The sequence below is a fragment of the Tympanuchus pallidicinctus genome, unplaced genomic scaffold (genome assembly GCF_026119805.1).
Source record: "Tympanuchus pallidicinctus isolate F22 unplaced genomic scaffold, pur_lepc_1.0 scaffold3, whole genome shotgun sequence".
NCBI classification, from domain to species: domain Eukaryota; kingdom Metazoa; phylum Chordata; class Aves; order Galliformes; family Phasianidae; genus Tympanuchus; species Tympanuchus pallidicinctus.
In genome coordinates, this window is record NW_026294747.1 from 48,416,993 (window position 1) to 48,433,027 (window position 16,035).

At 41.2% G+C, this 16,035-nt stretch overlaps 1 long non-coding RNA gene across 1 annotated transcript in view; it reads left to right on the forward strand.

Annotated features, from left to right (window-relative positions):
• Window positions 1-14,187, forward strand: part of LOC128085353 (uncharacterized) — a 33,392-nt gene extending 19,205 nt beyond the window's left edge. The window contains exons 4-5 of the long non-coding RNA XR_008208927.1: window positions 4,703-4,790; window positions 13,068-14,187. This is a non-coding gene — a long non-coding RNA (uncharacterized LOC128085353). The remainder of the gene's footprint in view (window positions 1-4,702; window positions 4,791-13,067) is intronic.
• Window positions 14,188-16,035: the final 1,848 nt, after the last annotated feature.

Genomic DNA, 16,035 nt, shown 5'->3' on the forward strand with positions numbered 1-16,035 from the left:
TTGTATGAAAAATAGCTCTATCATAATGGTCCCGAGTTCATGCCAGAATAGCAGCTAATCATGGGAGAGAGATGATCTAACACTTACAGAACATGAAAATAGAAATACAGCATTCTGGTTCCAGTCTATTTTCTCTAGACTTGCTGGGTGATCCCATGCGTGCTACTTAAGCCTTCAGTCCCCCAATTTACCAATTTGTAGAACAGCAATAACAGCATTTATCTGAGTATCAGAAGAGTTTTGTAAGAATAAATCCATAAATCATTGTCTCTTATTACGTACTTACAACAAACTTTCTATGGAATATCTATCATAGATATTCTTGAGAAGCATGCACAGGTTACTAATTTTAGGCTCATAATACCTCTAAAAAATAGAGTTATGGGAATATTTTGCTGGAATAAAATGAACTTTCACAGTCAAACCATTTCTAATCCTGTGCTATTAGTATTTTACCTCTAATAGGCTATATGGTTCATCACATGTATTTTGTAGTTTTTGGCATTATAGCATTTTAGCAAATATATATTCAGAACGTCAGACCAAATTTTTCTGCACAAAACCTGTGGAGCAATTTCTTTGATTCCTTATCTACTGTTTTTGTAAGATATAATAAGTTATTTGTGAATTAAGAGGGCCGTAATAATAGAAGAAATTCTGCTAAATGCTGCTGTGGATGATTTTTCATCTGAAAAGAATGGAGGAATAATGGTCAATAGTGACAGTATGGCTGCGTGCTTGTACCTAGAGGGGAGTGCTCTAGCATTGGTACCAGGTCACCAAGGTCACCAAGGTCAGTCGTCCCATTCATTGACAAAATCATTCACAATATGAGAATGAATGAAGTGTCTTGAAAATCTCTCACTCTCTGAGCATGTTTCACAGTTCAGGTCAGAGCCAGTCTATCGGTGGCATACTTTCAGCATGTAATCATCTGTAAAGTCACGTCCTAACAGAGATAATGAGGTCCCATTCATTATTTGCCAAAGCAGTGCAGCAGTTTAAGTCTTGCTTCCCTTACCCTGCGCTGGAAAATTAAGTGCTTGAAATTTGGATTTGATCCTACCTTCACTGAAGTCAATAATAAGACATCACCTGATTTCAAGGGAGCAACAGCAGACTTTTTTTAACAGAGACTGCATTAAATTCACTTATCCTTCCCTCACAGAGGGGAAAGCAGGTCATGGGTCTGGTGTCTGCAGCAATAATGAGGAGGCTTTAGAAACTAAATGGGATGTAGCTGATGATTTTAGCACAAATTAAACTGAAGTACTAATGACTTACCAAACATTATTCTTATCTGTTGCACAACCAGCAGATGATGATGTCCAGAAATAGTGTAACATCATACTTCAGTCAAAGCCTCGAGGGCTGCTACCCATTCACTCACACCAATATAAATCAGGAGGCAACTTCACCAAAGTAATTGAATTACATAAGACTAAAATTAGCGAGGAGAGAATTAGGCCTGAGGCAGTGAAAGGGAAGAAGGTGTCACCTCTTGCCAGCCCTGTCCGAGAGGAAGGCAGCCCCAACCTGTTGAGAGCCTGTGGCAGCCCTACTGTTGTTCAACCCACAGCAACTTTGCTCAGAGTGAACAAAGCTGGTGGTTTGGGGTCAGAAACACCCTGAGGAGATGGGGCAGTTCCAAGGGAAGTCACAGCAATGACTGGATTCTTGAATTTTACTGCAGTGCCAACACACGTAGGCCAGTTCCAGGCCAAGGTACAGGGCTGCTTGGAGCTAGTTTGTCTCAGCAGGTTGCTGACACACAGGTTGTGGTGGACATCCTGGAGATACTGTCTCTTTTTGACACTTGTCTTATCTCACTGACAAACATAGCTGCCCTCAGCAAAGGGGCACTGGCTGCTTCTGACATGGGCTCCTAATTCCATTTATTTAGTCTAGGGTACTGAGATGAGTTTTGCATATTAACACAGGTTACTCATAAACAGTATTATATTCTTGGTGAAAATGCATACTCCTTAGTCCAGGACCAGCTCCCTTCCTTCCCAGTTGTGTTGCATTCCTCACTACGGTACTCAACACACAGTGCATGTGTTGCCCTGTCCTATTCTCCACGTTCTCTGCTGAGCTCCTGCCCCCTTGGCAGAGCGCCCTGTAACAGCATCTCATTGCCAGTGGCAGCAGGACAGCAAGGCTGCAGGTGAGCAGCAGGTCCCCTCTGGCACATAACCTACCTAGCTAGGCCAGGGGAGCTCGGTTCAGCACTGACTCAAAAACTGTTCACAGTGCAACTCAGAGGCCAACATAACTATACTCTGTTCTCTTCAACAGGTGCTTCTAGCTTCTGAGCTCAGAGAGATTAAAAGTATAATCACCCAGCACATTTCTAAATTTTTACATGAACCCAGCATCTTGTTCTATTGAAAGAGCCAAAGTATTTCAAAACAAGTAGCATGCTCAGCAGAAGACACATAATTCAATCTACAATTCCTACATTGCAAATGCTGTTACCTCCATAGCCGCAGGCATCCTCTTTTACATACTAAAACTGAAATTAAAGATGAGCCATTCCTGTGTCAAAAAATAGCATTTATTATAACGAACAACTCTGGTTTGTAACTCTAAGAGGTTTTTCATATTGTGAATAAGCTGTTCACTAATGTTATAACTTTAAGCAGCATTTTAGCTGCAAATCAGCATCTTACATGTCTCACAACAAGTAACCAAATTGGAGATGTGAACTAAATCAGTGCTCAACAGTGCTGCAGCCTTATTTTAAATGCCAAACCGCACACAAAAATCTTTACTAGAAAGTAGAAAAGAGTACTGTTTTTTAGTTAGAACATGTCTCTGTGTATAAAGGCAAAATATTATTCACAGCTAATATTTCAGACAAAATACAAGACTACTGATATTGAAATTATTCTATAGTAATTTAGATTAGGAACAATAGACTTGGCATTTTTCTGTAATACCTTACACCTGAGAAGCTTTAAATAGATTACAATAATTAAGACTGATAACATCATTGTGATCTACGTGTCTCCACTAACAGATGGGTAAACTGAGACTGAAAGTGGTAATTTGTGCCAATCTGTGCCTTACCCAATCAATCAAAGAACAAAACAGCACAGAACTTACGATGCCCTGGCTTTCACTTCACTGGTCAAACTTTTACCAGATCACGTTTCGTGCCAAGAGAACCTCATGCTAACAACCTCATTGTATTTGAGAGCGGGACCCAGAGCTTTCAGCTCCACTGTTGCAGTAACACTTCATCACTTGTACTCCTGTATACAATTATTTTTACAGCCAAATAAAATAACTTCAGGAATTCACATATTTTTATCGTATTGTTTTCCAAGCACCTCAATTAAAATACCATTGGAAGTCTTTCTCTCATTTGTCAAGAGTTCCCGTAAGCCTGTTTCCCTTTTATGTGGTACTGGATTATTTACTCTTCATTTTCTACCTGGAACAAGCCCTGACTAGTAACTAGATGGCAAACATGACACGTCCAGAGCTCAGAAACCTGTTCATTAGATTTCATCATTCTTTTGGGAGTTTGGCTTTTTTCCTGATCTTGCATATTTTATCTCCATTTTTTTGCAAATGCCTCAGTCAGTCTGCCTGAGCCAGTCACAGGCAGGATTAGTAAAATTAGGCATCCACAGATGTTAGGCTACCAAAAATGAATGCCAATGATGTGAAAGTATTTCAGGAGCTTTCATTCAGTGGAGGACTACAGGATTTGGAATGGTGGAGAACCTCCTGCTGCACCTCAGAAGCATAGACTACCTAGTAATCCCCTGCTCTGTCCTCGGAGTGGCTGGGGCAGTTTCTGGGCCAGGGCCAAAGCTCAGCTGGGAGGTGTCAGGATATCAGCAGAGGGCAAGTGTTGGGCTACTTCCGCAGTGATGCGCAAAAAGGAATGGCAGGATTTATAGGAGTTTGCAGCAGTGTGGCTAATGAGGACAAGAGAAGCCTGATCCGTGGAAGTGTTGAGCAACCACAACTCCCTTTTACTTCAGCACTTTTGCAAATCAGACCCTTTGGGGTTATTTGCTTTTTGGAATAAGCCAGTTGTGGTCTACATCAGCCTTCTCTCTTTGGCAGTAATGGCCCAAGCCATTCCTTTGACCAGTGTAATCAGTGTGGCTCCCAATCAAAGAGAGTGACATGAAGTTATTTTTAACATATCAAATACACCAAGAGACTAAGGATCCAGTTTTTGCAAAGTGACTGAAATGCCTCTTCCCTCTTGCTTAACGCATTTATCTCCCCAGGCTCAGAAGACTGTTGTTTTTGACAAACTAGGAGGGCTGTGCTTGGGAGAAAAGAGTCAGCTAGATTATAAGAAACTGCAGATGAATTGCTTATTTTATCACTCCATTTATCTTTTCAGTGTTATTGTTCTGTCAAGTAATGGAGAGATGAAGAAGAGCTACATCACAGTTACGCTTTGACTCACAAACCAAGAAAGATGGGAAAGATGGGTGGCTATTTATGCTGCACCCATTACCAACTCTGTCCTTAAGAAGGAGCCTTTGTTCATTCTCCTTCATTTCTGGCTACTCACTAGGAAGGGCCAATGAAATGAAAGTTTCCTCCAAGGTGATCTTCGGTATTGTTTTCTCTTTTTGTCCAGTTGGAAAGAAAAATAACCAAGTAGCACAATATAAGGTTTGTTTCCACCTGACTTACAAAATACTGTTGTTTTTTTCCCCTTCTCCAGAAACTTTCTTACTGACCTACATCATTGCCATGGATTTCATTGTTGCACTGTGTGGGAAACTCAGCCTCCACCAGCCTGATTCACTTAGGTAAGTACCACATTTCTTATTTGCTTTCCCACAAAGTTTATCAGCTAAGTTTTCATGAGGTGAGAAAAATCACTTGACAGATGCAAGCAGGTTGCTTTTTGGGGGAAGAAAAAAAAAAAAAAAATCAAAAACAAAATCTAGTTTTCCACAAAATTTTTTCTGGGGCTTATTGACATGAGTTTAAACTTTTCTACAGCAAGGAGACAGAGGGATCTACCCAACCAAATCCAATCATATCTTTCCTTTGTCTGGTTTGGAATACAGATATAGTAACGTGGATGCCACATGAGCATCTTAGCTGCTGGCTGTTTTGCACTTTCTCTACCTCTCTCTAAATCTGTTTCCCCATTTTCTGCTAATCTGTACTCTCTCCCCACCTCTCTCCCCACTCTCACCTACTGCACTGGCCTAGCTCTCTAAGCATAGCTCTTCAAAAAACCCTGACCATCTCTATGGATCTGTAGAGTGATGAGGCAGATCTGGCTGTCAGAGGACTATTTGTCACAGCTACTGAACTTAGTTTGGAGTCAAATTAGTTTATCATATGGAGCTTTATGGATATTTGGAATAGGTTGCCAATCTACCTCAACAAATGTCAACTCTCATTTCTGGGAGCCTGAGGAGATGGTGCCAGTAACATTGCAAGGTTCACAAATACAACACAACTTGTCATAACAAGTTCCTCTGGCAACATCTGTTAGCAGCCCGCAGAACTATGTAGCACTTAAGCCAGATGTAGCCATGATATATTTTTTTGCACTGAGCCGTAGCTGTTCGTACCTCTCCCTGACATCAACATACATTATTTGCTGCTGGCCTCAGAAAACCTCACCATTTCTTTCAGAGAATATTTGCATTTCTCTGGCATCAGTCTATAATGCCATGCCAGGTACATCTCAGGGGACAGCCTTTTCTGTAGACATCAAACTCAGATTTGTATCAAATTCCTTCAGACACTCCTGTCGATTCTTACCCAGCATCAGAGACTGGTTCCAGACATCATTGCTTCTAAATCAGTGGAGCTAATTTCTTACATGATCTCCTCCCATTTCCACCATCACTGCAAATCCTTAATAGCATTGCAACTAGGTTCACATACTGTATCCAACACTGGGCATGTTGATCTGGCACCACCAGGCAAGACCATATAAATGTAATTTTGGCTTCTGAGCTCATCAGTATAACCATTTCAGCGCGTTATCACTGCTGATAGATTTACAGACACTAATCAAATCTCATTCAAGTAGTGAGGTAATATCAACATGACTAGTCTACCACAAATGTTTGTAAAGAGGGAAGATGGCAGATACAGGAGGAATTCTGTCCTGTGTACCATCAGCATCTTGTTGCAAGTCTGAATTCTTTTATGCTTTTGGCATTCTACAACAGCCATGGATGAAAGAGGTAAATGCAAAGACAACTTCTACAGTGAAAATTACTTGTGAATATTTCTTCTGGGAGAAGGGAGCTGTCTATTGAGAGAAAAGAATCAAAGGAAGTTAATGCATGCCACAGATGTGCCATGCCCTTCCTCTAGCTTTAATAAGCTCAGTGGGTTTTTCCACTGAAACAGCAAGGGATTTTCCTATCAGAGAGTAACAGGTATCAGTAGATCTCCCACCATATCTAGACATTGCATCTCTTCCAATTTAAATGCTACATCAGTAGTTATTAAGACTGCATTGCAAAGAAATAAATCTAGGGAAAACCTTCTAGAGGGTGCTCTGGATTCTATTAAAGGATTGAATTTCTCACTATATTACACTTTTTCCATATGGCTGAAATCTGGAGCTGCACAGTACTGTGAATATGCTCATATACTGCTAGTGGCATAATCCCAGATGGTAACAAATGACCCTGTTCCAAGAGCAATGTATAGATCTTTAAGACACTGACATTCAGCCATGCTCTAGGGATATTCCTTCCAAACAATGAATGACTGGCAGATAACAAAGTTTAACTTCTGCCTTCAGTTTTGTACATATTTTATGGCTAACACTGCTGAGTTACATCTTTGTTAAGTACTCAGCCTTGTAATAGTGTACAGATGACATGAGATACTCCCTTACCACCACCAAACAATCTCCTTTGGTCCACGGAGGTCAGCTGTGGAGCAGGCAGTGTGTCGCTATCTGTGTGTAAGGATACGCTCTGGCATGCTTGAAGTGAGCTGATAACGTCTTACCCCTGCTTAGGCCCTTCAGCTGCCTCTTGGGGAAGTGAGAAAGGCTGCCAAGCTCAAGATGTGCTGCATCCTGCAATTTGGCTTTACTGAGAAGTACAACCCCTCCCCCAAACTCACCCACGCACTTCTTCACCCCAAGAAGAGGTCATCACACAAAAAGGAGATAGGAGGGAAAGAGACTGCACACTTGACTATAGCTGCAAAAGAGAAAAGTCTAGAGCCCTCTTGAGATGTTGTGTAAAGAGAAAGCAATCTGGGCTGTCTCCATTTTCACAGAAAGACCTCTGTGCTCCTGCGGACTTCGTGGCCTGCCAGATGGAGACAGCTCCAAGTAACACTGAGCTCTTCTTGCTGCAGAAAACCAAGGAGAACTATAACCCCAAATACTGCAGGTGTAGGAGGGAATGCTTGCTCAGATGATGATTCATGTCAGCATCTGAATAAATAAGGTCAGACAGCCAGAGATTATTCCAGTGAAAGGGAGTTGATTTGTTTGGGGGGCAGAAAGGAGTGGCTTTTTGTTTCATATCATTATAGCAAAAACCTACCCTGATCTGAATTTTTTTCAAGAAGTAGCTCTCATCTATTCTAGTTAAGACCTCAGCTCAGCAAAACGTTTAACTGGTTGTAACCTACCTGTACTGGAATTGTTGCACCATATGCAGAAATCCTAAGGTTAGCATATGCATTATAGTCAGATTTAGGTAGCGTTTTTATACTTACCCACAACAGTTTTAAGGAACATATCACCACTACAGACCATCAGAAAAAAAAACTACTTGCCTGAAAGGGGTGAGAAAGGATTAATTAGTTAGTGCTCGTGCAGCACTGCAAAGACACAAACTGTGGGACTGTGCTATTAGCAGGAAAAAGATGCCAACAGGAAGCAGCATTGTTAAAGGCACGAGGACAAACAATGGCTTTGTTCTCAGATTTGTAAATGATTCTTCTGCTATTGAAAGGTGTTGGCCTTTCAGTCTAGGAGACTGAAATCCTCTTTCTTCACCCAAAAGAGCCTTCACAGGCTGTGCATACTTTCTCACACTCTCTCAGCCATGTTCTTCACTATTTTAGCTTATAGATGCTAGACAGTAGTCCATTCTCCATAGCCCTTTTATTGCTTGGCCTCTGCTTCAAATGCCAAGAAGGGTGCCATTTAGACTCAATTGTTACGGTAGCTTTTACGATCTAGACATGGTGTCTAGGATCAGAGACTTCCTAGCAATTCTGTATATGCTGCTCTGCTGCCATCAGAGGAGAATGGCTCCCGGCTGCCAACCATGTGGGCAGAATTCAAAGCAGTGACCTACAGATGAAAGGCACCCCATCTCCAAATGGGCCAGCTGAGCCATCCAGCCCCCAAATGCCAGGTCCTTACTGAATGAAACCATATTGTGATGTGATGCTCAGAAGGGGAAAGAAAAAGAAAATTTAAAATATCTGTGGACAATGGCTCTCTAGAGCTCAGGCTGCGGACATTCAGACCTCACTTACATAATATTTCTATCATGCACCATCCTCCTGTCCAACTCCCCACCCCATGCCAAGGTGCTGGAGGGAGGTCTTGTTCTTATTTATGCAGCATGAATACAAAATAAGAGAGAGTGGCAGAAACTTTCCATGGAAAGGTATGGTGCCTTTGGCATGCTGAGGAAAACAGCAGAGCAAGAACAGCTTGTAAGTTAGGGGGAAGAGAAGGATTAGAGAAATTTGAATAACTACTTCCAAGCATTTCCTCAAAAAAAGAAAGAAGACTGGAGCCCTTTAAACCCAAGACTCACATAGGAAAAAAAAAAAAAAAAAAAAAAAAAAAAAAAAAATTCAGCCGAGCCAAACATCCTTTTCCCCTATTTGTTATATTGCTGACTTTAACAAGCAGAATCATTTATTACATCACTGACCTCAACTCCTGCCACACATATGGCCCCTGCCCTCCCTCCTTGCTAAACAAAGACCAACCAAGGAAGGTGATTTTGTCACCTGGAGTTAATTTATGCTGGTCTACGCTGTGCTGTGATGCCATGCTGGGGTGGGACCTTTTCAGATGTCGGGATGATAGGAGAAAGAACAATGAAGCAGCAGAGTATGTGTGGCGGGTGGCCGAGTCATCCTATCACCATGTATTTGTGTAGTTTCTTTTAGTGCCATCCAATCTTTCCTTCTGTCCCTAAATGGCCTGTGTTGAAAATGTCCCTGCTTACAGTTGCTCAACTGGAATGAGGACAAATTGTTTGCAGTGGCCCCCTTCCAAATGCTTGTGCTGTAACTTTTGTCTTGACTAGTCTCTGGAGATATCTCTAGAGTGAGTTTCCTATGACTCGTTTGCGCTACCCCAAAGTCATGTCGGGTTTTCTTCCTCTACTCTTTAAACTTTGTAGCAGGAATCTTGTTTCAAACACATCACAGAGAAAGCCAGAGCAGGCAGTGCCTCAATGCAGTTATGTCACAAGTTCTCCAGTGAATTATAAGTGAGGGGGATGGGTCTCGAGGGTGCATGAGGTTACAAAGTGGTGCTAGCAGGCAAAGGGATGCACAAGCAGAAAAAGCACAGCCACATCAAGCAGCTTTGAGTTATTAAGTACAAGTGTTACTAGGAATGCTTCACCATCACTGCTAATATGTCGTCCACTTTTGTGGGTAGAAAGCCTAGTCCCTGGACCCTCCAGGCTGCATTGATTCAGCTCTGAAGGGGTGGTGAAGGTACTCTTCCTCTTCATGTTCACATGTGAATTAGTCCAGGATGAGAAGTCAGCAAGAAAATACGTTAACAGAGGCTGAAGAACTAAGCCAAGAAAGGAAGCATTTGTAATTCTAAAAACCATTGGATGAAGTTTTGCACATAAACTCATTTAATAGACATTGCAGAATAAAAGGTTCATTTCCCTCCCTCTTATATGGATGAACTACTAGACATACCTATATCGATAATATTTGCCTAGGATAACTCAATTCAAAGACCACTGCTCTTGTATTTTTAATGTACATTAAATACTAGTTATTCATCAAAAGTACAATGTGCTTTTAGAGAGAAAAAATAGAGTTAATGCTATGATAAGGTCTCCTTCAACTCTCTAAAAGCAGGAAACATGGCCTTTTGCAGAAGTTGGTCAGAAAATCCCCATAGCGAGGGAGAGCCAGGCCAGAAGATGAGATGTCTGTGATTCCTCATGGAGTACCTGGACATACAAGGTCAAAGAATTATAGAATGGCTTGGGTTGGAAGAGACCTCAAGGATCATCAGGTTCCAACCCCCCTGCCATATGCAGGGCCACCAATCTCCATATCTAATACTAGACCAGGCTGCCCAGGGCCCCATTCAACCTGTCTTTGAACACCTCCAGGGATGGGGCATCCACAGCCTCTCTGGGCAGCTGTTCCAGCACTTCACCACTCTCATAGAACGTCCCCCTGACATCCAACCTAAATCTTCCCTCCCTCAACTTAAAACTATTTCCCCTTGTCCTGCTGTTATCTACATTTTCAAAGAGTTGATTCCCCTCCTGTTTATAGGCTCCCTTTAGGTACTGAAAGGCTGCAATGAAATCACCCTGCAGCCTTCTTTTCTCCAGGTTAAACAAGCCCAACTCCCTCAGCCTGTCTTCAGAGGGGAGGTGGTACAGCCCTCTAACTATCTTTGTAGCCCTCCTCTGGACCCTCTCCAACAGCTCCGTCTTTCTCGTACTGGGGACCGCAATCTAGAGGCAGTACTCCACATGGGGCCTCACAAGGGAAGAGTAGAGAGGGACAATCACCTCCCTGTCCCTGCTGGCCACTCTTCTGATGAAACCCAGGATACCATTTGCAAAGGTCCATGATGGAGACAAACACAGGTGACCATAGGTCCCTTTCATTCCATGGCTGGCAGTACCTAGCCAGTACAAAGACCCAATGCAGGTCCCTCAGCGTGAATTTTCCTGGCGCAGCCTTCTCACACTCTCAGGACGGTCCTCACACACGACCACCTCAAAGCACCAAAGTGCTTTTTGTTTTGTGACAAATGGGAGTAGGGAGATTTAAAAAAACAAAAAACAAACAAAAAAAAAAACTCATGGTATTATTTAGTTTTATAGGTTGTGCACCACATTGCAATTGCTTCCCCCAGACTGTCACCTAGCTTCTAGAAAAGTAATCTCTGCAGTAAACCTATCCCTGTATTTCTGAGATGTTATAGGATGGAAGTGAACAGAGCACGGTCAGACTGGGAATTCCAGACAGTAGGGGTTGCTCAGTGTTTCCAGACTTAGCAAATAGGATTTCATCTGACTTTACCATTATTCTGAGGAAATAATATTTTTTTTTTTTTTTTTTTTTAAAAAGGCAGAAATTTTGCTTTATTATTTTTTTATGTAATTTAATTTTTAACCAAAGAAAGCAGAATCACGCCATGTCACTGCCTTCAGTTAGTCAGCTGAATGATTGCTTCCAGTGCATTCGGGATCTCACAAACACCAAGACTACTTTGGTTTTCATTAGCACTAGAGGGGAAAAATAAACAGGCTGGGCTCATGGTTTATAATTGCATATGTAATTACCACTTTAAGACCACTATTAGCAATACAAATTAACTCACTGCCCTTTTTATCATCTCTGCAGTGCCTCACAGAGTGCATGTAAGCTATTTCTTTGGGCAGCCAGATTCTAATCTCAGATGTGTAGAAAACAGCCCAACATACCTCTAAAAATGGTCTTCCCTGTTTGTAAACATAGTGCTCAGCAGTTGGAGCCATCCCTTGGAGTTTGTCATTCAGCTAGAAACAGAATCTGTCCAGGCCACTGTTTGGGCCAAATCCTGCTGGTAAGAATTGTGTACCAGAGTAACTTTTTCAGTTACTCCTAGTTTGCTTTGAGTATACCAAAGAGCCAGTGGGAAGAGGTCTGCTGACATGAGGAAGGCAGAGCTTGCTCTAAGCATAATCACTTTCTTCCATATAAGTAGTAGGGATGATGAAGAGCATATTGTCAATAAAACACAGAGGTTATTTACAATTCAACTTCTAAAAGCTGCCATAAAGCAGTGAATAGCAACGAATAATTCCAAAGCCATTCTACTTGGTTTTGGTTTCTTCTTTATTTTCCCAGAGCTCGTGTTTTCAAAGGGACAAAGCAGAGACACCCAGAGGAAAGGAAGTCTGATTCTAAGAAACTGTAAAAAGAAATGCATGGCCACAGATCAGGGAATAATTTTATGTCTCATATGTTTTCTGACCCTACGAAGAGCAACTTTAAAATTTTGCTCTCCTCCTCAGAGCAAACTCCATAGTTTACAAAATAAGATTGGGAAGGATCCTGAAAAGGAAAATCCATAACAAACTGTTGGTCACTGAGACCAGAAGGACCCCTTGCCCACCCCTCTGTGTGTGACAGGATTGATTTAATTATTCTATAACTGTTCCTGTAGATGGGCGTCTGGCCTTGAATAACTCCAACGACAGCGATTGTCCAACGGCTCTTGGCAGCTTGTCCAACTGCCAAACACTTCTTCCAGAGCTTTGCCTAATATTTAACCTAAAACCTCCCTTCTGCTTCAGCCAATTATTATTTATCTCATCCTTGTTGACTAATGAGAATAATTGATTCTTGTCCTCTTTATAACATTCCTTTATGTCTCCCGTTATTATGTTCTTCTTCTTCCCTTTAGGCTAAAGGTGCCAAGTTATCTTAACCTTTCCTCTTAGATCTGAATGCCAAATTTCTTACTATCTTTCTTACACTCCTCTGAATTCTTTGGTTTTTCCACGTTTCTTCATACAGAATTGAACACAGTCACTCCAGTTATGCTTTAACCAGTGCCAAGCAGAGCGCAATAATTACTTCAGTAACCTTACTGACCCCATCTAATAACAAAGGCAAAATGCAGCATGTAATTAAAATCCAAAAAAAATAACTATTTTTAAAAGCTAATTGCCTTAACAATCAGAACATTCTACAGCTCAAAGAACACACACTAAAGAATTTAAAGGTTATTGTTCATTCAAAACATCTTTTTCAATATATTCCATATATTGTGTTCCAGGCTATGTGCAGTTTTACTCCTATTAGGAACGGTCTGTACTGCGTCTCTCACACTCCCTCCCTCTCTTTATTTCCTGCAGATTTAACCCTAACGGCTCAATGGGACCCTGTCTACACTAGGGATATTTACTGAGGATTTCCCATTGACTGTTGCAAGAACTTTCTCCAGCTCCACCAGTATGGCACAGCACAAAACTTCCACTCAACACTTTGAATCCTTTAGGCTATTGCTACTTCTTCCAGTCTTACTAACGCCAGTGAAACAGAGCCAGTAGTGAGGCATTTCTGGAAAGTTTCCTTTACACAGAGATAGTTTTCATGTCCTTGGCCAAGTCTGTAGTAGGCTACCTTCAACAATCCCCTTCTCTCTGTTCACTAGCTAGTCTCTTAAAAGCTCCTCTGTCCCACAGTGAGCTGCACTCTCTTCACATTCATTGACACTGTACACGTAGTTACATAGCGTTATGAGCACATACAACTGCCTTTCAGTTCTTATCTCTTCAGGAATGGAAATTCTTGTCAAATCCTAGCATAGGTCATGCAACCTTACTACCATTCTGCTGACAGCAGCTATTCTTGGAAATACACAAATTTCTGGAATCCTCAAAACCAAAGAGCTTTGGCTCCATGAACAGGAATGGCAAACTCAAACTGCAAACCCACTTGACTAAGCAGAGGCGTTTAATTAAATCATTTTTCTATTACACTGATAAACAATCAGATATGACTGTTGTCAGTAGATGTAACAGTTTCTATTCTTGTTCCTCCACAGCACCTTAATTAAATTACAATTGTTCTGTTGGAAAACACATCTGTGAGAACCTTCAAGTAGAAAACATCAAAAAATATTCCTAGCAAAACAGAAATCAATTAATAGTGCAATATTTATTGGTAGACAGAACAAAAAACAGTTGGATTAAGAGTGCAGTAGAGAAGATTAAGGTTTGACATATGGAATATCTAATAGAGAAGCACTAAAAAATATTGACTGGGAAAGGAACGGAGTCTACAGTACTGATTATCTTCTAGTACAACTGAAATGCACTGCCACAGAAGTGATATAGACATAACTGATTCTACCTTGATCCAAACCAAAGACTGAAGATCTGTTGAGAAGCCTTTCAGCTCTGTTTCCCTATGGCACTACTTTGTTGAAAATTTCTAAAGAATGAAGTAAAGTCCTGTTCTCATTTACATGCATTTGAGCCTCTTATATTCCATAAAGGTTTCATATTTACAAGTGAGATCAGAATTTGGCTCCTTATAATAACACATTGTAAAGAGCCAGAAATTTCTCTAGAAAAACAGAAAAGCAAAGTTCTGTGTTGTATACGTCTCACCCCTTAACCAATACATATCATAGATGGCAAAATAATCACTGTTTTTTATGGCAAGATCTTGTTCAAGCATGTGTCTGCATAAAACTCCCTCATATATCTAAGTAGAGTAACACGTCTGTACATCCTCCACTTAGAACAGAGGTGGCTTTGGAGATCCAAACAAAATCAAATACTACCTGCAAATATATAGTGCACAACCAGGCATTGGTTGGAGTCCAGGCAAACATGAATTTACAAGAGAAAATGCGACTGCATGGCTCTTTGGCAGTTTTGTATGTTCTTTCTTCCTCATTACAGTGCTCTAGAGAGTAATTAAATTTCATAGCTCAGCATTTCCTTTTCTTCCTTACCTTGAAAGATTTGCACACATTTTTATAACCAGATTAAAAATTTGCCAACTGGCTTTTTGAACAATTCTCAGTGCTTTCAGAATAGTTGTTCATAAAATCTTACATAAGATTCCATTTCAGGGACTGACTCCTTTCCCAAGAAAGTAAAGCTCTACCTTCTCAGAAGCAGAAAGGTACTGATTAAAACATGTTAGGGTACAAAATCTCCTTTGTATGACACTAGCAAATTCTGCAGTAAGACTCAAAGCCTGTTTAGGTCAGTTAGAGGCTTGCCATTAACAAAGTGAGTTTTGGGACAGGTCCTTAAAGGACAGGAAAGCCGCCATGCACACAACAGTTCTTAGGGAAATCACTGAGGTCACCAGAGGTTTATTGACTTCAGCAGATCACTGAGGTCAACAGATGCTCAAAGGAACAAAAATTTGCACTGATCCAAAGCTATCAGAGAAATGAGTAAGATGATGGGAAGACTGAAAAGAGCATGTCTTGCCCACATGTCATTCATCTGCTGGCTGCCAGTGCTGCAGCAATTGGAAAAGCCAATCAGGCATCCTGGCTGAGCCGTGCTGTGCTTTACAAGTGACTAAAGAGGTCAGCACTCCCACATTCTGTAGAAATGGTTGTATGATGTGGTTACTACTTTTAAAATAAATTTAAGATTCCATCCCCTAATTCACACAAAAGCTAACTAACAAAAATAGGGGTTTTTTGTGTGTTTTTTTTTTTTCTTTTTTTTTTTTTTAATGATGTACAAATTAGTATTATAAAATAAATTAAGTAAATATTTCCCTTGGCAAGGAAATATAAAATAGCTCATTCTCTTAACATGCAAGTTTTATGTTTACAAAGCATACAGCATCCCACATTTCCATAATGTGTTAGTAGCAGGAAACGTTTTTAGCTCCGATGACTTAAACAAAGCTGGAGTTAGCGTCTGCAGCACCCTTAAGCTATATGTCACAGTCTTCACAGTACTGAAACAAAACACAGGGCAGTAACCACATTAAGGTTTAGTGTTTAGAAACACAGAAGGTTTAACACTTGGCAAGCCAGAATTCCCCTATGACCTAAAGACATAGAGATCGTGACCTGAGAATTAAGCGCTGTGTTAAGCGGCCAAGCTGTCTCCCTAAAGAAAAGACAAAAATAGCAAAAGACAAGCTGAGCCATGGGGCTGGCATATGTCAGGTGTGCCCAGGCCCAACTCACAGAAGATCTGTGGCCGCATGGGGACAACCCTGACCTAGCCCAGCCTTTCCAGGCAGGGCTTCCTAAGTAGGAGGATTTTCAGGGGTGCTCAATACTCGTTGTCCCCACTGCCCTCTGAGGGAATGGGAGCTTTAAGCTAACATGCTGCC